The 24567-nt window shown below is 37.8% G+C and overlaps 11 non-coding genes across 11 annotated transcripts; all 11 read left to right on the forward strand.

Moving 5' to 3' along the window:
* Window positions 1-920: 920 nt before the first annotated feature.
* On the forward strand, window positions 921-991 carry TRNAG-GCC (transfer RNA glycine (anticodon GCC)). The gene has a single exon. It is a non-coding gene; the product is annotated as a tRNA-Gly (tRNA).
* Window positions 992-1484: 493 nt separating this feature from the next.
* Window positions 1485-1555, forward strand: TRNAG-GCC (transfer RNA glycine (anticodon GCC)). The gene has a single exon. It is a non-coding gene; the product is annotated as a tRNA-Gly (tRNA).
* A 4457-nt stretch (window positions 1556-6012) lies between these two features.
* TRNAG-GCC (transfer RNA glycine (anticodon GCC)) lies at window positions 6013-6083 on the forward strand. The gene has a single exon. It is a non-coding gene; the product is annotated as a tRNA-Gly (tRNA).
* A 1058-nt stretch (window positions 6084-7141) lies between these two features.
* On the forward strand, window positions 7142-7212 carry TRNAG-GCC (transfer RNA glycine (anticodon GCC)). The gene has a single exon. It is a non-coding gene; the product is annotated as a tRNA-Gly (tRNA).
* A 2468-nt stretch (window positions 7213-9680) lies between these two features.
* Window positions 9681-9751, forward strand: TRNAG-GCC (transfer RNA glycine (anticodon GCC)). The gene has a single exon. It is a non-coding gene; the product is annotated as a tRNA-Gly (tRNA).
* A 1619-nt stretch (window positions 9752-11370) lies between these two features.
* Window positions 11371-11441, forward strand: TRNAG-GCC (transfer RNA glycine (anticodon GCC)). The gene has a single exon. It is a non-coding gene; the product is annotated as a tRNA-Gly (tRNA).
* Window positions 11442-12216: 775 nt separating this feature from the next.
* TRNAG-GCC (transfer RNA glycine (anticodon GCC)) lies at window positions 12217-12287 on the forward strand. The gene has a single exon. It is a non-coding gene; the product is annotated as a tRNA-Gly (tRNA).
* A 1604-nt stretch (window positions 12288-13891) lies between these two features.
* On the forward strand, window positions 13892-13962 carry TRNAG-GCC (transfer RNA glycine (anticodon GCC)). The gene has a single exon. It is a non-coding gene; the product is annotated as a tRNA-Gly (tRNA).
* A 3312-nt stretch (window positions 13963-17274) lies between these two features.
* TRNAG-GCC (transfer RNA glycine (anticodon GCC)) lies at window positions 17275-17345 on the forward strand. Its single transcript has one exon. It is a non-coding gene; the product is annotated as a tRNA-Gly (tRNA).
* Window positions 17346-18950: 1605 nt separating this feature from the next.
* Window positions 18951-19021, forward strand: TRNAG-GCC (transfer RNA glycine (anticodon GCC)). Its single transcript has one exon. It is a non-coding gene; the product is annotated as a tRNA-Gly (tRNA).
* A 5271-nt stretch (window positions 19022-24292) lies between these two features.
* TRNAG-GCC (transfer RNA glycine (anticodon GCC)) lies at window positions 24293-24363 on the forward strand. Its single transcript has one exon. It is a non-coding gene; the product is annotated as a tRNA-Gly (tRNA).
* The last annotated feature ends 204 nt before the right edge of the window (window positions 24364-24567 follow it).

The following is a 24567-nucleotide window of genomic DNA, read 5'->3' on the forward strand; positions in this document are numbered from 1 at the left end:
GAAAAGTTAAGGGCTTCAGAAGAACTGCATGACCAAAATACGAGTAAGTTATGGATTCGAATAAATTTAGAAGCACTAGTGGTTTAGTGGTAGAATAGTACCCTGCCACGGTACAGACCTAGAGTTCGATTCTCGGCTGGTGCATCCCGAAGATTAGCTATGATGATATTAGTGTGCATAATTTGAAAACTAGGGTTTGCCACAATATCAGTTAAATTTAAAGATGACACGAGTAGCATTATCGAGATTTTCTATTTTCATTTTTTTAAATCGAGTGGTGAACGAAAAGTTAAGGGCTTCAGAAGAACTGCATGACCAAAATACGAGTAAGTTATGGATTCGAATAAATTTAGAAGCACTAGTGGTCTAGTGGTAGAATAGTACCCTGCCACGGTACAGATCCGAGTTTTATTCTCGGTTGGGGCATCCCGAAGATTAGCTATGATGATATTAGTGCGCATAATTTGAAAACTAGGGTTTACCACAATATCAGTTAAATTTATAGATAACACGAGTAGCACTATCGAGATTTTCTGTTTTCATTTTTTTAAATCGAGAGGTGAACGAAAAGTTAAGGGCTTCAGAAGAACTGCATGACCAAAATACGAGTAAGTTATGGATATGAATAAATTTAGAAGCACAAGTGGTCTAGTGGTAGAATAGTACCCTACCACGGTACAGACCTAGAGTTCGATTCTCGGCTGGTGCATCCCGGAGATTAGCTATGATGATATCAGTGCGCATAATTTGAAAACTAGGGTTTGCCACAATATCAGTTAAATTTATAGATGACACGAGTAGCATTATCGAGATTTTCTATTTTCATTTTTTTAAATCGATAGGTGAACGAAAAGTTAAGGGCTTCAGAAGAACTGAATGACAAAAATACGAGTATGTTATGGATTCGAATAAAATTAGAAGCACCAGTGGTCTAGTGGTAGAATAGTACCCTGCCACGGTACAGACCCGAGTTCGATTCTCGGCTGGTGCATCCCGAAGATTAGCTTTGATGATATTAGTGCGCATAATTTGAAAACTAGGGTTTGCCACAATATCAGTTAAATTTATAGATGACACGAGTAATACTATCGAGATTTTCTGTTTTCATTTTTTTAAATCGAGAGGTGAACGAAAAGTTAAGGGCTTCAGAAGAACTGCATGACCAAAATACGAGTAAGTTATGGATATGACTAAATTTAGAAGCACCAGTGATCTAGTGGTAGAATAGTACCCTGCCACGGTACAGACCCGAGTTTTATTCTCGGCTGGTGCATCCCGAAGATTAGCTATGATGATATTAGTGCGCATAATTTGAAAACTAGGGTTTGCCACAATATCAGTTAAATTTATAGATGACACGAGTAATACTATCGAGATTTTCTGTTTTCATTTTTTTAAATCGAGAGGTGAACGAAAAGTTAAGGGCTTCAGAAGAACTGAATGACAAAAATACGAGTATGTTATGGATTCAAATAAAATTAGAAGCACCAGTGGTCTAGTGGTAGAATAGTACCCTGCCACGGTACAGACCCGAGTTCGATTCTCGGCTGGTGCATCCCGAAGATTAGCTTTGATGATATTAGTGCGCATAATTTGAAAACTAGGGTTTGCCACAATATCAGTTAAATTTATAGATGACACGAGTAGCATTATCGAGATTTTCTATTTTCATTTTTTTAAATCGAGTGGTGAACGAAAAGTTAAGGGCTTCAGAAGAACTGCATGACCAAAATACGAGTAAGTTATGGATTCGAATAAATTTAGAAGCACTAGAGGTCTAGTGGTAGAATAGTACCCTGCCACGGTACAGACCCGAGTTTTATTCTCGGTTGGGCATCCCGAAGATTAGCTATGATGATATTAGTGCGCATAATTTGAAAACTAGGGTTTACCACAATATCAGTTAAATTTATAGATAACACGAGTAGCACTATCGAGATTTTCTGTTTTCATTTTTTTAAATCGAGAGGTGAACGAAAAGTTAAGGGCTTCAGAAGAACTGCATGACCAAAATACGAGTAAGTTATGGATATGAATAAATTTAGAAGCACAAGTGGTCTAGTGGTAGAATAGTACCCTACCACGGTACAGACCTAGAGTTCGATTCTCGGCTGGTGCATCCCGGAGATTAGCTATGATGATATTAGTGCGCATAATTTGAAAACTAGGGTTTGCCACAATATCAGTTAAATTTATAGATGACACGAGTAGCATTATCGAGATTTTCTATTTTCATTTTTTTAAATCGAGTGGTGAACGAAAAGTTAAGGGCTTCAGAAGAACTGCATGACCAAAATACGAGTAAGTTATGGATTCGAATAAATTTAGAAGCACTAGAGGTCTAGTGGTAGAATAGTACCCTGCCACGGTACAGACCCGAGTTTTATTCTCGGTTGGGGCATCCCGAAGATTAGCTATGATGATATTAGTGCGCATAATTTGAAAACTAGGGTTTACCACAATATCAGTTAAATTTATAGATGACACGAGTAGCATTATCGAGATTTTCTATTTTCATTTTTTTAAATCGAGTGGTGAACGAAAAGTTAAGGGCTTCAGAAGAACTGCATGACCAAAATACGAGTAAGTTATGGATTCGAATAAATTTAGAAGCACTAGTGGTCTAGTGGTAGAATAGTACCCTGCCACGGTACAGACCCGAGTTTTATTCTCGGTTGGGGCATCCCGAAGATTAGCTATGATGATATTAGTGCGCATAATTTTAAAACTAGGGTTTGCCACAATATCAGTTAAATTTATAGATAACACGAGTAGCACTATCGAGATTTTCTGTTTTCATTTTTTTAAATCGAGAGGTGAACGAAAAGTTAAGGGCTTCAGAAGAACTGCATGACCAAAATACGAGTATGTTATGGATTCGAATAAATTTAGAAGCACCAGTGGTCTAGTGGTAGAATAGTACCCTGCCACGGTACAGACTCGAGTTCGATTCTCGGCTGGTGCATCCCGAAGATTAGCTATGATGATATTAGTGCGCATAATTTGAAAACTAGGGTTTACCACAATATCAGTTAAATTTATAGATAACACGAGTAGCACTATCGAGATTTTCTGTTTTCATTTTTTTAAATCGAGAGGTGAACGAAAAGTTAAGGGCTTCAGAAGAACTGCATGACCAAAATACGAGTATGTTATGGATTCGAATAAATTTAGAAGCACCAGTGGTCTAGTGGTAGAATAGTACCCTGCCACGGTACAGACTCGAGTTCGATTCTCGGCTAGTGCATCCCGAAGATTAGCTATGATGATATTAGTGCGCATAATTTGAAAACTAGGGTTTGCCACAATATCAGTTAAATTTATAGATGACATGAGTAGCATTATCAAGATTTTGCATTATCAAGATTTTCTATTTTAATTTTTTTAAATCGAGTGGTGAACGAAAAGTTAAGGGCTTCAGAAGAACTGCATGACAAAAATACGAGTAAGTTATGGATTCGAATAAATTTAGAAGCACTAGTGGTCTAGTGGTAGAATAGTACCCTGCCACGGTACAGACCCGAGTTCGATTCTCGGCTGGTGCATCCCGAAGATTAGCTATGATGATATTAGTGTGCATAATTTGAAAACTAGGGTTTGCCACAATATCAGTTAAATTTAAAGATGACACGAGTAGCATTATCGAGATTTTCTATTTTCATTTTTTTAAATCGAGTGGTGAACGAAAAGTTAAGGGCTTCAGAAGAACTGCATGACCAAAATACGAGTAAGTTATGGATTCGAATAAATTTAGAAGCACTAGTGATCTAGTGGTAGAATAGTACCCTGCCACGGTACAGACCTAGAGTTCGATTCTCGGCTGGTGCATCCCGAAGATTAGCTATGATGATATTAGTGCGCATAATTTGAAAACTAGGGTTTGCCACAATATCAGTTAAATTTATAGATGACACGAGTAGCATTATCGAGATTTTCTATTTTCATTTTTTTAAATCGAGTGGTGAACGAAAAGTTAAGGGCTTCAGAAGAACTGCATGACCAAAATACGAGTAAGTTATGGATTCGAATAAATTTAGAAGCACTAGTGGTCTAGTGGTAGAATAGTACCCTGCCATGGTACAGACCTAGAGTTCGATTCTCGGCTGGTGCATCCCGAAGATTAGCTATGATGATATTAGTGCGCATAATTTGAAAACTAGGGTTTACCACAATATCAGTTAAATTTATAGATAACACGAGTAGCACTATCGAGATTTTCTGTTTTCATTTTTTTAAATCGAGAGGTGAACGAAAAGTTAAGGGCTTCAGAAGAACTGCATGACAAAAATACGAGTATGTTATGGATTCGAATAAATTTAGAAGCACCAGTGGTCTAGTGGTAGAATAGTACCCTGCCACGATACAGACCCGAGTTCAATTCTCGGCTGGTGCATCCCGAAGATTAGTTATGATGATATTAGTGCGCATAATTTGAAAACTAGGGTTTGCCACAATATCAGTTAAATTTATAGATGACACGAGTAGCATTATCGAGATTTTCTGTTTTCATTTTTTTAAATCGAGTGGTGAACGAAAAGTTAAAGCTTCAGAGGTACTGCATGACCAAAATACGAGTAAGTTATGGATTCGAATAAATTTAGAAGCACCAGTGGTCTAGTGGTAGAATAGTACCCTGCCACGGTACAGACCCGAGTTTTATTCTCGGCTGGTGCATCCCGAAGATTAGCTATGATGATATTAGTGCGCATAATTTGAAAACTAGGGTTTGCCACAATATCAGTTAAATTTATAGATAACACGAGTAGCACTATCGAGATTTTCTGTTTTCATTTTTTTAAATCGAGAGGTGAACGAAAAGTTAAGGGCTTCAGAAGAACTACATGACCAAAATACGAGTATGTTATGGATTCGAATAAATTTAGAAGCACCAGTGGTCTAGTGGTAGAATAGTACCCTGCCACGGTACAGACCCGAGTTTTATTCTCGGCTAGTGCATCCCGAAGATTAGCTATGATGATATTAGTGCGCATAATTTGAAAACTAGGGTTTGCCACAATATAAGTTAAATTTATAGATGACACGAGTAGCATTATCGAGATTTTCTGTTTTCATTTTTTTAAATCGAGTGGTGAACGAAAAGTTAAGACTTCAGAGGTACTGCATGACCAAAATACGAGTAAGTTATGGATTCGAATAAATTTAGAAGCACCAGTGGTCTAGTGGTAGAATAGTACCCTGCCACGGTACAGACCCGAGTTTTATTCTCGGCTGGTGCATCCCGAAGATTAGCTATGATGATATTAGTGCGCATAATTTGAAAACTAGGGTTTGCCACAATATCAGTTAAATTTATAGATGACACGAGTAATACTATCGAGATTTTCTGTTTTCATTTTTTTAAATCGAGAGGTGAACGAAAAGTTAAGGGCTTCAGAAGAACTGCATGACCAAAATACGAGTAAGTTATGGATATGACTAAATTTAGAAGCACCAGTGATCTAGTGGTAGAATAGTACCCTGCCACGGTACAGACCCGAGTTTTATTCTCGGCTGGTGCATCCCGAAGATTAGCTATGATGATATTAGTGCGCATAATTTGAAAACTAGGGTTTGCCACAATATCAGTTAAATTTATAGATGACACGAGTAGCACTATCGAGATTTTCTGTTTTCATTTTTTTAAATCGAGAGGTGAACGAAAAGTTAAGGGCTTCAGAAGAACTGCATGACCAAAATACGAGTATGTTATGGATTCGAATAAATTTAGAAGCACCAGTGGTCTAGTGGTAGAATAGTACCCTGCCACGGTACAGACCCGAGTTTTATTCTCGGCTGGTGCATCCCGAAGATTAGCTATGATGATATTAGTGCGCTTAATTTGAAAACTAGGGTTTGCCACAATATCAGTTAAATTTATAGATGACACGTGTAATACTATAGAGATTTTCTGTTTTCATTTTTTTAAATCGAGAGGTGAATGAAAAGTTAAGGGTTTCAGAAGAACTGCATGACCAAAATACAAGTAAGTTATGGATATGAATAAATTTAGAAGCACCAGTGGTCTAGTGGTAGAATAGTACCCTGCCACGGTACAGACCCGAGTTCGATTCTCGGCTGGTGCATCCCGAAGATTAGCTTTGATGATATTAGTGCGCATAATTTGAAAACTAGGGTTTGCCACAATATCAGTTAAATTTATAGATGACACGAGTAGCAATATCGAGATTTTCTATTTTCATTTTTTTAAATCGAGTGGTGAACGAAAAGTTAAGGGCTTCAGAAGAACTGCATGACCAAAATACGAGTAAGTTATGGATTCGAATAAATTTAGAAGCACTAGAGGTCTAGTGGTAGAATAGTACCCTGCCACGGTACAGACCCGAGTTTTATTCTCGGTTGGGGCATCCCGAAGATTAGCTATGATGATATTAGTGCGCATAATTTGAAAACTAGGGTTTACCACAATATCAGTTAAATTTATAGATAACACGAGTAGCACTATCGAGATTTTCTGTTTTCATTTTTTTAAATCGAGAGGTGAACGAAAAGTTAAGGGCTTCAGAAGAACTGCATGACCAAAATACGAGTAAGTTATGGATATGAATAAATTTAGAAGCACAAGTGGTCTAGTGGTAGAATAGTACCCTAACACGGTACAGACCTAGAGTTCGATTCTCGGCTGGTGCATCCCGGAGATTAGCTATGATGATATTAGTGCGCATAATTTGAAAACTAGGGTTTGCCACAATATCAGTTAAATTTATAGATGACACGAGTAGCATTATCGAGATTTTCTATTTTCATTTTTTTAAATCGAGTGGTGAACGAAAAGTTAAGGGCTTTAGAAGAACTGCATGACCAAAATACGAGTAAGTTATGGATTCGAATAAATTTAGAAGCACTAGAGGTCTAGTGGTAGAATAGTACCCTGCCACGGTACAGACCCGAGTTTTATTCTCGGTTGGGGCATCCCGAAGATTAGCTATGATGATATTAGTGCGCATAATTTGAAAACTAGGGTTTACCACAATATCAGTTAAATTTATAGATAACACGAGTAGCACTATCGAGATTTTCTGTTTTCATTTTTTTAAATCGAGAGGTGAACGAAAAGTTAAGGGCTTCAGATGAACTGAATGACAAAAATACGAGTATGTTATGGATTCAAATAAAATTAGAAGCACCAGTGGTCTAGTGGTAGAATAGTACCCTGCCACGGTACAGACCCGAGTTCGATTCTCGGCTGGTGCATCCCGAAGATTAGCTTTGATGATATTAGTGCGCATCATTTGAAAACTAGGGTTTGCCACAATATCAGTTAAATTTATAGATGACACGAGTAGCACTATCGAGATTTTCTGTTTTCATTTTTTTAAATCGAGAGGTGAACGAAAAGTTAAGGCTTCAGAAGAACTGCATGACCAAAATACGAGTAAGTTATGGATTCGAATAAATTTAGAAGCACTAGAGGTCTAGTGGTAGAATAGTACCCTGCCACGGTACAGACCCGAGTTTTATTCTCGGTTGGGGCATCCCGAAGATTAGCTATGATGATATTAGTGCGCATAATTTGAAAACTAGGGTTTACCACAATATCAGTTAAATTTATAGATAACACGAGTAGCACTATCGAGATTTTCTGTTTTCATTTTTTTAAATCGAGAGGTGAACGAAAAGTTAAGGGCTTCAGAAGAACTGCATGACCAAAATACGAGTATGTTATGGATTCGAATAAATTTAGAAGCACAAGTGGTCTAGTGGTAGAATAGTACTCTGCCACGGTACAGACTCGAGTTCGATTCTCGGCTGGTGCATCCCGAAGATTAGCTATGATGATATTAGTGCGCATAATTTGAAAACTAGGGTTTACCACAATATCAGTTAAATTTATAGATAACACGAGTAGCACTATCGAGATTTTCTGTTTTCATTTTTTTAAATCGAGAGGTGAACGAAAAGTTAAGGGCTTCAGAAGAACTGCATGACCAAAATACGAGTAAGTTATGGATTCGAATAAATTTAGAAGCACTAGAGGTCTAGTGGTAGAATAGTACCCTGCCACGGTACAGACCCGAGTTTTATTCTCGGTTGGGGCATCCCGAAGATTAGCTATGATGATATTAGTGCGCATAATTTTAAAACTAGGGTTTGCCACAATATCAGTTAAATTTATAGATAACACGAGTAGCACTATCGAGATTTTCTGTTTTCATTTTTTTAAATCGAGAGGTGAACGAAAAGTTAAGGGCTTCAGAAGAACTGCATGACCAAAATACGAGTATGTTATGGAATCGAATAAATTTAGAAGCACAAGTGGTCTAGTGGTAGAATAGTACTCTGCCACGGTACAGACTCGAGTTCGATTCTCGGCTGGTGCATCCCGAAGATTAGCTATGATGATATTAGTGCGCATAATTTGAAAACTAGGGTTTACCACAATATCAGTTAAATTTATAGATAACACGAGTAGCACTATCGAGATTTTCTGTTTTCATTTTTTTAAATCGAGTGGTGAACGAAAAGTTAAGGGCTTTAGAAGAACTGCATGACCAAAATACGAGTATGTTATGGATTCGAATAAATTTAGAAGCACCAGTGGTCTAGTGGTAGAATAGTACCCTGCCACGGTACAGACTCGAGTTCGATTCTCGGCTGGTGCATCCCGAAGATTAGCTATGATGATATTAGTGCGCATAATTTGAAAACTAGGGTTTGCCACAATATCAGTTAAATTTATAGATGACATGAGTAGCATTATCAAGATTTTCTATTTTAATTTTTTTAAATCGAGTGGTGAACGAAAAGTTAAGGGCTTCAGAAGAACTGCATGACCAAAATACGAGTAAGTTATGGATTCGAATAAATTTAGAAGCACTAGTGGTCTAGTGGTAGAATAGTACCCTGCCACGGTACAGACCCGAGTTCGATTCTCGGCTGGTGCATCCCGAAGATTAGCTATGATGATATTAGTGTGCATAATTTGAAAATTAGGGTTTGCCACAATATCAGTTAAATTTAAAGATGACACGAGTAGCATTATCGAGATTTTCTATTTTCATTTTTTTAAATCGAGTGGTGAACGAAAAGTTAAGGGCTTCAGAAGAACTGCATGACCAAAATACGAGTAAGTTATGGATTCGAATAAATTTAGAAGCACTAGTGATCTAGTGGTAGAATAGTACCCTGCCACGGTACAGACCTAGAGTTCGATTCTCGGCTGGTGCATCCCGAAGATTAGCTATGATGATATTAGTGCGCATAATTTGAAAACTAGGGTTTGCCACAATATCAGTTAAATTTATAGATGACACGAGTAGCATTATCGAGATTTTCTATTTTCATTTTTTTAAAACGAGTGGTGAACGAAAAGTTAAGGGCTTCAGAAGAACTGCATGACCAAAATACGAGTAAGTTATGGATTCGAATAAATTTAGAAGCACTAGTGGTCTAGTGGTAGAATAGTACCCTGCCATGGTACAGACCTAGAGTTCGATTCTCGGCTGGTGCATCCCGAAGATTAGCTATGATGATATTAGTGCGCATAATTTGAAAACTAGGGTTTACCACAATATCAGTTAAATTTATAGATAACACGAGTAGCACTATCGAGATTTTCTGTTTTCATTTTTTTAAATCGAGAGGTGAACGAAAAGTTAAGGGCTTCAGAAGAACTGCATGACAAAAATACGAGTATGTTATGGATTCGAATAAATTTAGAAGCACCAGTGGTCTAGTGGTAGAATAGTACCCTGCCACGGTACAGACCCGAGTTCGATTCTCGGCTGGTGCATCCCGAAGATTAGCTATGATGATATTAGTGCGCATAATTTGAAAACTAGGGTTTGCCACAATATCAGTTAAATTTATAGATGACACGAGTAGCATTATCGAGATTTTCTGTTTTCATTTTTTTAAATCGAGTGGTGAACGAAAAGTTAAAGCTTCAGAGGTACTGCATGACCAAAATACGAGTAAGTTATGGATTCGAATAAATTTAGAAGCACCAGTGGTCTAGTGGTAAAATAGTACCCTGCCACGGTACAGACCCGAGTTTTATTCTCGGCTGGTGCATCCCGAAGATTAGCTATGATGATATTAGTGCGCATAATTTGAAAACTAGGGTTTGCCACAATATCAGTTAAATTTATAGATAACACGAGTAGCACTATCGAGATTTTCTGTTTTCATTTTTTTAAATCGAGAGGTGAACGAAAAGTTAAGGGCTTCAGAAGAACTGCATGACCAAAATACGAGTATGTTATGGATTCGAATAAATTTAGAAGCACAAGTGGTCTAGTGGTAGAATAGTACCCTGCCACGGTACAGACCCGAGTTTTATTCTCGGCTGGTGCATCCCGAAGATTAGCTATGATGATATTAGTGCGCATAATTTGAAAACTAGGGTTTGCCACAATATAAGTTAAATTTATAGATGACACGAGTAGCATTATCGAGATTTTCTGTTTTCATTTTTTTAAATCGAGTGGTGAACGAAAAGTTAAGACTTCAGAGGTACTGCATGACCAAAATACGAGTAAGTTATGGATTCGAATAAATTTAGAAGCACCAGTGGTCTAGTGGTAGAATAGTACCCTGCCACGGTACAGACCCGAGTTTTATTCTCGGCTGGTGCATCCCGAAGATTAGCTATGATGATATTAGTGCGCATAATTTGAAAACTAGGGTTTGCCACAATATCAGTTAAATTTATAGATGACACAAGTAGCACTATCGAGATTTTCTGTTTTCATTTTTTTAAATCGAGAGGTGAACGAAAAGTTAAGGGCTTCAGAAGAACTGCATGACCAAAATACGAGTAAGTTATGGATATGACTAAATTTAGAAGCACCAGTGATCTAGTGGTAGAATAGTACCCTGCCACGGTACAGACCCGAGTTTTATTCTCGGCTGGTGCATCCTGAAGATTAGCTATGATGATATTAGTGCGCATAATTTGAAAACTAGGGTTTGCCACAATATCAGTTAAATTTATAGATGACACGAGTAGCACTATCGAGATTTTCTGTTTTCATTTTTTTAAATCGAGAGGTGAACAAAAAGTTAAGGGCTTCAGAAGAACTGCATGACCAAAATACGAGTATGTTATGGATTCGAATAAATTTAGAAGCACCAGTGGTCTAGTGGTAGAATAGTACCCTGCCACGGTACAGACCCGAGTTTTATTCTCGGCTGGTGCATCCCGAAGATTAGCTATGATGATATTAGTGCGCTTAATTTGAAAACTAGGGTTTGCCACAATATCAGTTAAATTTATAGATGACACGTGTAATACAATAGAGATTTTCTGTTTTCATTTTTTTAAATCGAGAGGTGAATGAAAAGTTAAGGGTTTCAGAAGAACTGCATGACCAAAATACAAGTAAGTTATGGATATGAATGAATTTAGAAGCACCAGTGGTCTAGTGGTAGAATAGTACCCTGCCACGGTACAGACCCGAGTTCGATTCTCGGCTGGTGCATCCCGAAGATTAGCTTTGATGATATTAGTGTGCATAATTTGAAAACTAGGGTTTGCCACAATATCAGTTAAATTTATAGATGACACGAGTAGCACTATCGAGATTTTCTGTTTTCATTTTTTTAAATCGAGAGGTGAACGAAAAGTTAAGGGCTTCAGAAGAACTGCATGACCAAAATACGAGTAAGTTATGGATATGACTAAATTTAGAAGCACCAGTGATCTAGTGGTAGAATAGTACCCTGCCACGGTACAGACCCAAGTTTTATTCTCGGCTGGTGCATCCCGAAGATTAGCTATGATGATATTAGTGCGCATAATTTGAAAACTAGGGTTTGCCACAATATCAGTTAAATTTATAGATGACACGAGTAGCACTATCGAGATTTTCTGTTTTCATTTTTTTAAATCGAGAGGTGAACGAAAAGTTAAGGGCTTCAGAAGAACTGCATGACCAAAATACGAGTATGTTATGGATTCGAATAAATTTAGAAGCACCAGTGGTCTAGTGGTAGAATAGTACCCTGCCACGGTACAGACCCGAGTTTTATTCTCGGCTGGTGCATCCCGAAGATTAGCTATGATGATATTAGTGCGCATAATTTGAAAACTAGGGTTTTCCACAATATCAGTTAAATTTATAGATGACATGAGTAGCACTATCGAGATTTTCTGTTTTCATTTTTTTAAATCGTGAGGTGAACTAAAAGTTAAGGGTTTCGAAAGAACTGCATGACCAAAATACGAGTAAGTTATGGATATGAATAAATTTAGAAGCACCAGTGGTCTAGTGGTAGAATAGTACCCTGCCACGGTACAGACCCGAGTTCGATTCTCGGCTGGTGCATCCCGAAGATTAGCTTTGATGATATTAGTGCGCATAATTTGAAAACTAGGGTTTGCCACAATATCAGTTAAATTTATAGATGACACGAGTAGCACTATCGAGATTTTCTGTTTTCATTTTTTTAAATCGAGAGGTGAACGAAAAGTTAAGGGGTTCAGAAAAACTGCATGACCAAAATACGAGTATGTTATGGATTCGAATAAATTTAGAAGCACGAGAGGTCTAGTGTAGAATAGTACCCTGCCACGGTACAGACCCGAGTTTTATTCTCGGCTGGTGCATCCCGAAGATTAACTATGATGATATTAGTGCGCATAATTTGAAAACTAGGGTTTGCCACAATATCAGTTAAATTTATAGATGACACTTGAAGCACTATCGAGATTTTCTGTTTTTATTTTTTTAAATCGAGTGGTGAACGAAAAGTTAAGGGCTTCAGAAGAACTGCATGACCAAAATACGAGTAAGTTATGGATTCGAATAAATTTAGAAGCACTAGTGGTCTAGTGGTAGAATAGTACCCTGCCACGGTACAGACCCGAGTTTTATTCTCGGCTGGTGCATCCCGAAGATTAGCTATGATGATATTAGTGCGCATAATTTGAAAACTAGGGTTTGCCACAATATCAGTTAAATTTATAGATGACACGAGTAGCACTATCGAGATTTTCTGTTTTCATTTTTTTAAATCGAGAGGTGAACGAAAAGTTAAGGGCTTCAGAAGAACTGAATGACCAAAATACGAGTATGTTATGGATTCGAATAAATTTAGAAGCACTGGTGGTCTAGTGGTAGAATAGTACCCTGCCACGGTACAGACCCAGAGTTCGATTCTCGGCTGGTGCATCCCGAAGATTAGCTTTGATGATATTAGTGCGCATAATTTGAAAACTAGGGTTTGCCACAATATCAGTTAAATTTATAGATGACACGAGTAGCACTATTGAGATTTTCGGTTTTCATTTCTTTAAATCGAGAGGTGAACGAAAAGTTAAGGGCTTCAGAAGAACTGCATGACCAAAATACGAGTAAGTTATGGATTCGAATAAATTTAGAAGCACTAGTGATCTAGTGGTAGAATAGTACCCTGCCACGGTACAGACCTAGAGTTCGATTCTCGGCTGGTGCATCCCGAAGATTAGCTATGATGATATTAGTGCGCTTGCCACAATATCAGTTAAATTTATAGATGACACGAGTAGCATTATCGAGATTTTCTATTTTCATTTTTTTAAATCGAGTGGTGAACGAAAAGTTAAGGGCTTCAGAAGAACTGCATGACCAAAATACGAGTAAGTTATGGATTCGAATAAATTTAGAAGCACTAGTGGTCTAGTGGTAGAATAGTACCCTGCCATGGTACAGACCTAGAGTTCGATTCTCGGCTGGTGCATCCCGAAGATTAGCTATGATGATATTAGTGCGCATAATTTGAAAACTAGGGTTTACCACAATATCAGTTAAATTTATAGATAACACGAGTAGCACTATCGAGATTTTCTGTTTTCATTTTTTTAAATCGAGAGGTGAACGAAAAGTTAAGGGCTTCAGAAGAACTGCATGACAAAAATACGAGTATGTTATGGATTCGAATAAATTTAGAAGCACCAGTGGTCTAGTGGTAGAATAGTACCCTGCCACGGTACAGACCCGAGTTCGATTCTCGGCTGGTGCATCCCGAAGATTAGCTATGATGATATTAGTGCGCATAATTTGAAAACTAGGGTTTGCCACAATATCAGTTAAATTTATAGATGACACGAGTAGCATTATCGAGATTTTCTGTTTTCATTTTTTTAAATCGAGTGGTGAACGAAAAGTTAAAGCTTCAGAGGTACTGCATGACCAAAATATGAGTAAGTTATGGATTCGAATAAATTTAGAAGCACCAGTGGTCTAGTGGTAAAATAGTACCCTGCCACGGTACAGACCCGAGTTTTATTCTCGGCTGGTGCATCCCGAAGATTAGCTATGATGATATTAGTGCGCATAATTTGAAAACTAGGGTTTGCCACAATATCAGTTAAATTTATAGATAACACGAGTAGCACTATCGAGATTTTCTGTTTTCATTTTTTTAAATCGAGAGGTGAACGAAAAGTTAAGGGCTTCAGAAGAACTGCATGACCAAAATACGAGTATGTTATGGATTCGAATAAATTTAGAAGCACAAGTGGTCTAGTGGTAGAATAGTACCCTGCCACGGTACAGACCCGAGTTTTATTCTCGGCTGGTGCATCCCGAAGATTAGCTATGATGATATTAGTGCGCATAATTTGAAAACTAGGGTTTGCCACAATATAAGTTAAATTTATAGATGACACGAGTAGCATTATCGAGATTTTCTGTTTTCATTGTTTTAAATCGAGTGGTGAACGAAAAGTTAAGACTTCAGAGGTACTGCATGACCAAAATACGAGTAAGTTATGGATTCGAATAAATTTAGAAGCACCAGTGGTCTAGTGGTAGAATAGTACCCTGCCACGGTACAGACCCGAGTTTTATTCTCGGCTGGTGCATCCCGAAGATTAGCTATGATGATATTAGTGCGCATAATTTGAAAACTAGGGTTTGCCACAATATCAGTTAAATTTATAGATGACACGAGTAGCACTATCGAGATTTTCTGTTTTCATTTTTTTAAATCGAGAGGTGAACGAAAAGTTAAGGGCTTCAGAAGAACTGCATGACCAAAATACGAGTAAGTTATGGATATGACTAAATTTAGAAGCACTAGTGATCTAGTGGTAGAATAGTACCCTGCCACGGTACAGACCCGAGTTTTATTCTCGGCTCGTGCATCCTGAAGATTAGCTATGATGATATTAGTGCGCATAATTTGAAAACTAGGGTTTGCCACAATATCAGTTAAATTTATAGATGACACGAGTAGCACTATCGAGATTTTCTGTTTTCATTTTTTTAAATCGAGAGGTGAACGAAAAGTTAAGGGCTTCAGAAGAACTGCATGACCAAAATACGAGTAAGTTATGGATTCGAATAAATTTAGAAGCACTAGTGGTCTAGTGGTAGAATAGTACCCTGCCACGGTACAGACCCGAGTTTTATTCTCGGCTGGTGCATCCCGAAGATTAGCTATGATGATATTAGTGCGCATAATTTGAAAACTAGGGTTTGCCACAATATCAGTTAAATTTATAGATGACACGAGTAGCCCTATCGAGATTTTCTGTTTTCATTTTTTTAAATCGAGAGGTGAACGAAAAGTTAAGGGCTTCAGAAGAACTGAATGACCAAAATACGAGTATGTTATGGATTCGAATAAATTTAGAAGCACTGGTGGTCTAGTGGTAGAATAGTACCCTGCCACGGTACAGACCCAGAGTTCGATTCTCGGCTGGTGCATCCCGAAGATTAGCTTTGATGATATTAGTGCGCATAATTTGAAAACTAGGGTTTGCCACAATATCAGTTAAATTTATAGATGACACGAGTAGCACTATCGAGATTTTCTGTTTTCATTTTTTTAAATCGAGAGGTGAACGAAAAGTTAAGGGCTTCAGAAGAACTGCATGACCAAAATACGAGTATGTTATGGATTCGAATAAATTTAGAAGCACCAGTGGTCTAGTGGTAGAATAGTACCCTTCCACGGTACAGATCCGAGTTTTATTCTCGGCTGGTGCATCCCGAAGATTAGCTATGATGATATTAGTGCGCTTAATTTGAAAACTAGGGTTTGCCACAATATCAGTTAAATTTATAGATGACACGTGTAATACTATAGAGATTTTCTGTTTTCATTTTTTAAAATCGAGAGGTGAATGAAAAGTTAAGGGTTTCAGAAGAACTGCATGACCAAAATACAAGTAAGTTATGGATATGAATAAATTTAGAAGCACCAGTGGTCTAGTGGTAGAATAGTACCCTGCCACAGTACAGACCCGAGTTCGATTCTCGGCTGGTGCATCCCGAAGATTAGCTTTGATGATATTAGTGCGCATAATTTGAAAACTAGGGTTTGCCACAATATCAGTTAAATTTATAGATGACACGAGTAGCACTATCGAGATTTTCTGTTTTTATTTTTTTAAATCGAGAGGTGAACGAAAAGTTAAGGGCTTCAGAAGAACTGCATGACCAAAATACGAGTAAGTTATGGATATGACTAAATTTAGAAGCACCAGTGATCTAGTGGTAGAATAGTACCCTGCCACGGTACAGACCCGAGTTTTATTCTCGGCTGGTGCATCCCGAAGATTAGCTATGATGATATTAGTGCGCATAATTTGAAAACTAGGGTTTGCCACAATATCAGTTAAATTTATAGATGACACGAGTAGCACTATCGAGATTTTTTGTTTTCATTTTTTTAAATCGAGAGGTGAACGAAAAGTTAAGGGCTTCAGAAGAACTGCATGACCAAAATACGAGTATGTTATGGATTCGAATAAATTTAGAAGCACCAGTGGTCTAGTGGTAGAATAGTACCCTGCCACGGTACAGACCCGAGTTTTATTCTCGGCTGGTGCATCCCGAAGATTAGCTATGATGATATTAGTGCGCATAATTTGAAAACTAGGGTTTGCCACAATATCAGTTAAATTTATAGATAACACGAGTAGCACTATCGAGATTTTCTGTTTTCATTTTTTTAAATCGAGAGGTGAACGAAAAGTTAAGGGCTTCAGAAGAACTGCATGACCAAAATACGAGTATGTTATGGATTCGAATAAATTTAGAAGCACCAGTGGTCTAGTGGTAGAATAGTACCCTGCCACGGTACAGACCCGAGTTTTATTCTCGGCTGGTGCATCCCGAAGATTAGCTATGATGATATTAGTGCGCATAATTTGAAAACTAGGGTTTGCCACAATATCAGTTAAATTTATAGATAACACGAGTAGCACTATCGAGATTTTCTGTTTTCATTTTTTTAAATCGAGAGGTGAACGAAAAGTTAAGGGCTTCAGAAGAACTGCATGACCAAAATACGAGTATGTTATGGATTCGAATAAATTTAGAAGCACCAGTGGTCTAGTGGTAGAATAGTACCCTGCCACGGTACAGACCCGAGTTCGATTCTCGGCTGGTGCATCCCGAAGATTAGCTTTGATGATATTTAGTGCGCATAATTTGAAAACTAGGGTTTGCCACAATATCAGTTAAATTTATAGATGACACGAGTAGCACTATCGAGATTTTCTGTTTTCATTTTTTTAAATCGAGAGGTGAACGAAAAGTTAAGGGGTTCAGAAAAACTGCATGACCAAAATACGAGTATGTTATGGATTCGAATAAATTTAGAAGCACGAGAGGTCTAGTGTAGAATAGTACCCTGCCACGGTACAGACCCGAGTTTTATTCTCGGCTGGTGCATCCCGAAGATTAACTATGATGATATTAGTGCGCATAATTTGAAAACTAGGGTTTGCCACAATATCAGTTAAATTTATAGATGACACTTGAAGCACTATCGAGATTTTCTGTTTTTATTTTTTTAAATCGAGTGGTGAACGAAAAGTTAAGGGCTTCAGAAGAACTGCATGACCAAAATACGAGTAAGTTATGGATTCGAATAAATTTAGAAGCACTAGTGGTCTAGTGGTAGAATAGTACCCTGCCACGGTACAGACCCGAGTTTTATTCTCGGCTGGTGCATCCCGAAGATTAGCTATGATGATATTAGTGCGCATAATTTGAAAACTAGGGTTTGCCACAATATCAGTTAAATTTATAGATGACACGAGTAGCACTATCGAGATTTTCTGTTTTCATTTTTTTAAATCGAGAGGTGAACGAAAAGTTAAGGGCTTCAGAAGAACTGAATGACCAAAATACGAGTATGTTATGGATTCGAATAAATTTAGAAGCACTGGTGGTCTAGTGGTAGAATAGTACCCTGCCACGGTACAGACCCAGAGTTCGATTCTCGGCTGGTGCATCCCGAAGATTAGCTTTGATGATATTAGTGCGCATAATTTGAAAACTAGGGTTTGCCACAATATCAGTTAAATTTATAGATGACACGAGTAGCACTATTGAGATTTTCGGTTTTCATTTCTTTAAATCGAGAGGTGAACGAAAAGTTAAGGGCTTCAGAAGAACTGCATGACCAAAATACGAGTAAGTTATGGATTCGAATAAATTTAGAAGCACTAGTGATCTAGTGGTAGAATAGTACCCTGCCACGGTACAGACCTAGAGTTCGATTCTCGGCTGGTGCATCCCGAAGATTAGCTATGATGATATTAGTGCGCTTGCCACAATATCAGTTAAATTTATAGATGACACGAGTAGCATTATCGAGATTTTCTATTTTCATTTTTTTAAATCGAGTGGTGAACGAAAAGTTAAGGGCTTCAGAAGAACTGCATGACCAAAATACGAGTAAGTTATGGATTCGAATAAATTTAGAAGCACTAGTGGTCTAGTGGTAGAATAGTACCCTGCCATGGTACAGACCTAGAGTTCGATTCTCGGCTGGTGCATCCCGAAGATTAGCTATGATGATATTAGTGCGCATAATTTGAAAACTAGGGTTTACCACAATATCAGTTAAATTTATAGATAACACGAGTAGCACTATCGAGATTTTCTGTTTTCATTTTTTTAAATCGAGAGGTGAACGAAAAGTTAAGGGCTTCAGAAGAACTGCATGACAAAAATACGAGTATGTTATGGATTCGAATAAATTTAGAAGCACCAGTGGTCTAGTGGTAGAATAGTACCCTGCCACGGTACAGACCCGAGTTCGATTCTCGGCTGGTGCATCCCGAAGATTAGCTATGATGATATTAGTGCGCATAATTTGAAAACTAGGGTTTGCCACAATATCAGTTAAATTTATAGATGACACGAGTAGCATTATCGAGATTTTCTGTTTTCATTTTTTTAAATCGAGTGGTGAACGAAAAGTTAAAGCTTCAGAGGTACTGCATGACCAAAATATGAGTAAGTTATGGATTCGAATAAATTTAGAAGCACCAGTGGTCTAGTGGTAAAATAGTACCCTGCCACGGTACAGACCCGAGTTTTATTCTCGGCTGGTGCATCCCGAAGATTAGCTATGATGATATTAGTGCGCATAATTTGAAAACTAGGGTTTGCCACAATATCAGTTAAATTTATAGATAACACGAGTAGCACTATCGAGATTTTCTGTTTTCATTTTTTTAAATCGAGAGGTGAACGAAAAGTTAAGGGCTTCAGAAGAACTGCATGACCAAAATACGAGTATGTTATGGATTCGAATAAATTTAGAAGCACAAGTGGTCTAGTGGTAGAATAGTACCCTGCCACGGTACAGACCCGAGTTTTATTCTCGGCTGGTGCATCCCGAAGATTAGCTATGATGATATTAGTGCGCATAATTTGAAAACTAGGGTTTGCCACAATATAAGTTAAATTTATAGATGACACGAGTAGCATTATCGAGATTTTCTGTTTTCATTGTTTTAAATCGAGTGGTGAACGAAAAGTTAAGACTTCAGAGGTACTGCATGACCAAAATACGAGTAAGTTATGGATTCGAATAAATTTAGAAGCACCAGTGGTCTAGTGGTAGAATAGTACCCTGCCACGGTACAGACCCGAGTTTTATTCTCGGCTGGTGCATCCCGAAGATTAGCTATGATGATATTAGTGCGCATAATTTGAAAACTAGGGTTTGCCACAATATCAGTTAAATTTATAGATGACACGAGTAGCACTATCGAGATTTTCTGTTTTCATTTTTTTAAATCGAGAGGTGAACGAAAAGTTAAGGGCTTCAGAAGAACTGCATGACCAAAATACGAGTAAGTTATGGATATGACTAAATTTAGAAGCACTAGTGATCTAGTGGTAGAATAGTACCCTGCCACGGTACAGACCCGAGTTTTATTCTCGGCTCGTGCATCCTGAAGATTAGCTATGATGATATTAGTGCGCATAATTTGAAAACTAGGGTTTGCCACAATATCAGTTAAATTTATAGATGACACGAGTAGCACTATCGAGATTTTCTGTTTTCATTTTTTTAAATCGAGAGGTGAACGAAAAGTTAAGGGCTTCAGAAGAACTGCATGACCAAAATACGAGTAAGTTATGGATTCGAATAAATTTAGAAGCACTAGTGGTCTAGTGGTAGAATAGTACCCTGCCACGGTACAGACCCGAGTTTTATTCTCGGCTGGTGCATCCCGAAGATTAGCTATGATGATATTAGTGCGCATAATTTGAAAACTAGGGTTTGCCACAATATCAGTTAAATTTATAGATGACACGAGTAGCCCTATCGAGATTTTCTGTTTTCATTTTTTTAAATCGAGAGGTGAACGAAAAGTTAAGGGCTTCAGAAGAACTGAATGACCAAAATACGAGTATGTTATGGATTCGAATAAATTTAGAAGCACTGGTGGTCTAGTGGTAGAATAGTACCCTGCCACGGTACAGACCCAGAGTTCGATTCTCGGCTGGTGCATCCCGAAGATTAGCTTTGATGATATTAGTGCGCATAATTTGAAAACTAGGGTTTGCCACAATATCAGTTAAATTTATAGATGACACGAGTAGCACTATCGAGATTTTCTGTTTTCATTTTTTTAAATCGAGAGGTGAACGAAAAGTTAAGGGCTTCAGAAGAACTGCATGACCAAAATACGAGTATGTTATGGATTCGAATAAATTTAGAAGCACCAGTGGTCTAGTGGTAGAATAGTACCCTTCCACGGTACAGATCCGAGTTTTATTCTCGGCTGGTGCATCCCGAAGATTAGCTATGATGATATTAGTGCGCTTAATTTGAAAACTAGGGTTTGCCACAATATCAGTTAAATTTATAGATGACACGTGTAATACTATAGAGATTTTCTGTTTTCATTTTTTAAAATCGAGAGGTGAATGAAAAGTTAAGGGTTTCAGAAGAACTGCATGACCAAAATACAAGTAAGTTATGGATATGAATAAATTTAGAAGCACCAGTGGTCTAGTGGTAGAATAGTACCCTGCCACAGTACAGACCCGAGTTCGATTCTCGGCTGGTGCATCCCGAAGATTAGCTTTGATGATAATATTAGTGCGCATAATTTGAAAACTAGGGTTTGCCACAATATCAGTTAAATTTATAGATGACACGAGTAGCACTATCGAGATTTTCTGTTTTTATTTTTTTAAATCGAGAGGTGAACGAAAAGTTAAGGGCTTCAGAAGAACTGCATGACCAAAATACGAGTAAGTTATGGATATGACTAAATTTAGAAGCACCAGTGATCTAGTGGTAGAATAGTACCCTGCCACGGTACAGACCCGAGTTTTATTCTCGGCTGGTGCATCCCGAAGATTAGCTATGATGATATTAGTGCGCATAATTTGAAAACTAGGGTTTGCCACAATATCAGTTAAATTTATAGATGACACGAGTAGCACTATCGAGATTTTTTGTTTTCATTTTTTTAAATCGAGAGGTGAACGAAAAGTTAAGGGCTTCAGAAGAACTGCATGACCAAAATACGAGTATGTTATGGATTCGAATAAATTTAGAAGCACCAGTGGTCTAGTGGTAGAATAGTACCCTGCCACGGTACAGACCCGAGTTTTATTCTCGGCTGGTGCATCCCGAAGATTAGCTATGATGATATTAGTGCGCATAATTTGAAAACTAGGGTTTGCCACAATATCAGTTAAATTTATAGATAACACGAGTAGCACTATCGAGATTTTCTGTTTTCATTTTTTTAAATCGAGAGGTGAACGAAAAGTTAAGGGCTTCAGAAGAACTGCATGACCAAAATACGAGTATGTTATGGATTCGAATAAATTTAGAAGCACCAGTGGTCTAGTGGTAGAATAGTACCCTGCCACGGTACAGACCCGAGTTTTATTCTCGGCTGGTGCATCCCGAAGATTAGCTATGATGATATTAGTGCGCATAATTTGAAAACTAGGGTTTGCCACAATATCAGTTAAATTTATAGATAACACGAGTAGCACTATCGAGATTTTCTGTTTTCATTTTTTTAAATCGAGAGGTGAACGAAAAGTTAAGGGCTTCAGAAGAACTGCATGACCAAAATACGAGTATGTTATGGATTCGAATAAATTTAGAAGCACGAGAGGTCTAGTGTAGAATAGTACCCTGCCACGGTACAGACCCGAGTTTTATTCTCGGCTGGTGCATCCCGAAGATTAACTATGATGATATTAGTGCGCATAATTTGAAAACTAGGGTTTGCCACAATATCAGTTAAATTTATAGATGACACTTGAAGCACTATCGAGATTTTCTGTTTTTATTTTTTTAAATCGAGTGGTGAACGAAAAGTTAAGGGCTTCAGAAGAACTGCATGACCAAAATACGAGTAAGTTATGGATTCGAATAAATTTAGAAGCACTAGTGGTCTAGTGGTAGAATAGTACCCTGCCACGGTACAGACCCGAGTTTTATTCTCGGCTGGTGCATCCCGAAGATTAGCTATGATGATATTAGTGCGCATAATTTGAAAACTAGGGTTTGCCACAATATCAGTTAAATTTATAGATGACACGAGTAGCACTATCGAGATTTTCTGTTTTCATTTTTTTAAATCGAGAGGTGAACGAAAAGTTAAGGGCTTCAGAAGAACTGAATGACCAAAATACGAGTATGTTATGGATTCGAATAAATTTAGAAGCACGAGAGGTCTAGTGTAGAATAGTACCCTGCCACGGTACAGACCCGAGTTTTATTCTCGGCTGGTGCATCCCGAAGATTAACTATGATGATATTAGTGCGCATAATTTGAAAACTAGGGTTTGCCACAATATCAGTTAAATTTATAGATGACACTTGAAGCACTATCGAGATTTTCTGTTTTTATTTTTTTAAATCGAGTGGTGAACGAAAAGTTAAGGGCTTCAGAAGAACTGCATGACCAAAATACGAGTAAGTTATGGATTCGAATAAATTTAGAAGCACTAGTGGTCTAGTGGTAGAATAGTACCCTGCCACGGTACAGACCCGAGTTTTATTCTCGGCTGGTGCATCCCGAAGATTAGCTATGATGATATTAGTGCGCATAATTTGAAAACTAGGGTTTGCCACAATATCAGTTAAATTTATAGATGACACGAGTAGCACTATCGAGATTTTCTGTTTTCATTTTTTTAAATCGAGAGGTGAACGAAAAGTTAAGGGCTTCAGAAGAACTGAATGACCAAAATACGAGTATGTTATGGATTCGAATAAATTTAGAAGCACTGGTGGTCTAGTGGTAGAATAGTACCCTGCCACGGTACAGACCCAGAGTTCGATTCTCGGCTGGTGCATCCCGAAGATTAGCTTTGATGATATTAGTGCGCATAATTTGAAAACTAGGGTTTGCCACAATATCAGTTAAATTTATAGATGACACGAGTAGCACTATTGAGATTTTCGGTTTTCATTTCTTTAAATCGAGAGGTGAACGAAAAGTTAAGGGCTTCAGAAGAACTGCATGACCAAAATACGAGTAAGTTATGGATTCGAATAAATTTAGAAGCACTAGTGATCTAGTGGTAGAATAGTACCCTGCCACGGTACAGACCTAGAGTTCGATTCTCGGCTGGTGCATCCCGAAGATTAGCTATGATGATATTAGTGCGCTTGCCACAATATCAGTTAAATTTATAGATGACACGAGTAGCATTATCGAGATTTTCTATTTTCATTTTTTTAAATCGAGTGGTGAACGAAAAGTTAAGGGCTTCAGAAGAACTGCATGACCAAAATACGAGTAAGTTATGGATTCGAATAAATTTAGAAGCACTAGTGGTCTAGTGGTAGAATAGTACCCTGCCATGGTACAGACCTAGAGTTCGATTCTCGGCTGGTGCATCCCGAAGATTAGCTATGATGATATTAGTGCGCATAATTTGAAAACTAGGGTTTACCACAATATCAGTTAAATTTATAGATAACACGAGTAGCACTATCGAGATTTTCTGTTTTCATTTTTTTAAATCGAGAGGTGAACGAAAAGTTAAGGGCTTCAGAAGAACTGCATGACAAAAATACGAGTATGTTATGGATTCGAATAAATTTAGAAGCACCAGTGGTCTAGTGGTAGAATAGTACCCTGCCACGGTACAGACCCGAGTTCGATTCTCGGCTGGTGCATCCCGAAGATTAGCTATGATGATATTAGTGCGCATAATTTGAAAACTAGGGTTTGCCACAATATCAGTTAAATTTATAGATGACACGAGTAGCATTATCGAGATTTTCTGTTTTCATTTTTTTAAATCGAGTGGTGAACGAAAAGTTAAAGCTTCAGAGGTACTGCATGACCAAAATACGAGTAAGTTATGGATTCGAATAAAT

The sequence above is a fragment of the Cucurbita pepo genome, chromosome 16 (genome assembly GCF_057944985.1).
Source record: "Cucurbita pepo subsp. pepo isolate OVF chromosome 16, ASM5794498v1, whole genome shotgun sequence".
NCBI lineage: Eukaryota > Viridiplantae > Streptophyta > Magnoliopsida > Cucurbitales > Cucurbitaceae > Cucurbita > Cucurbita pepo.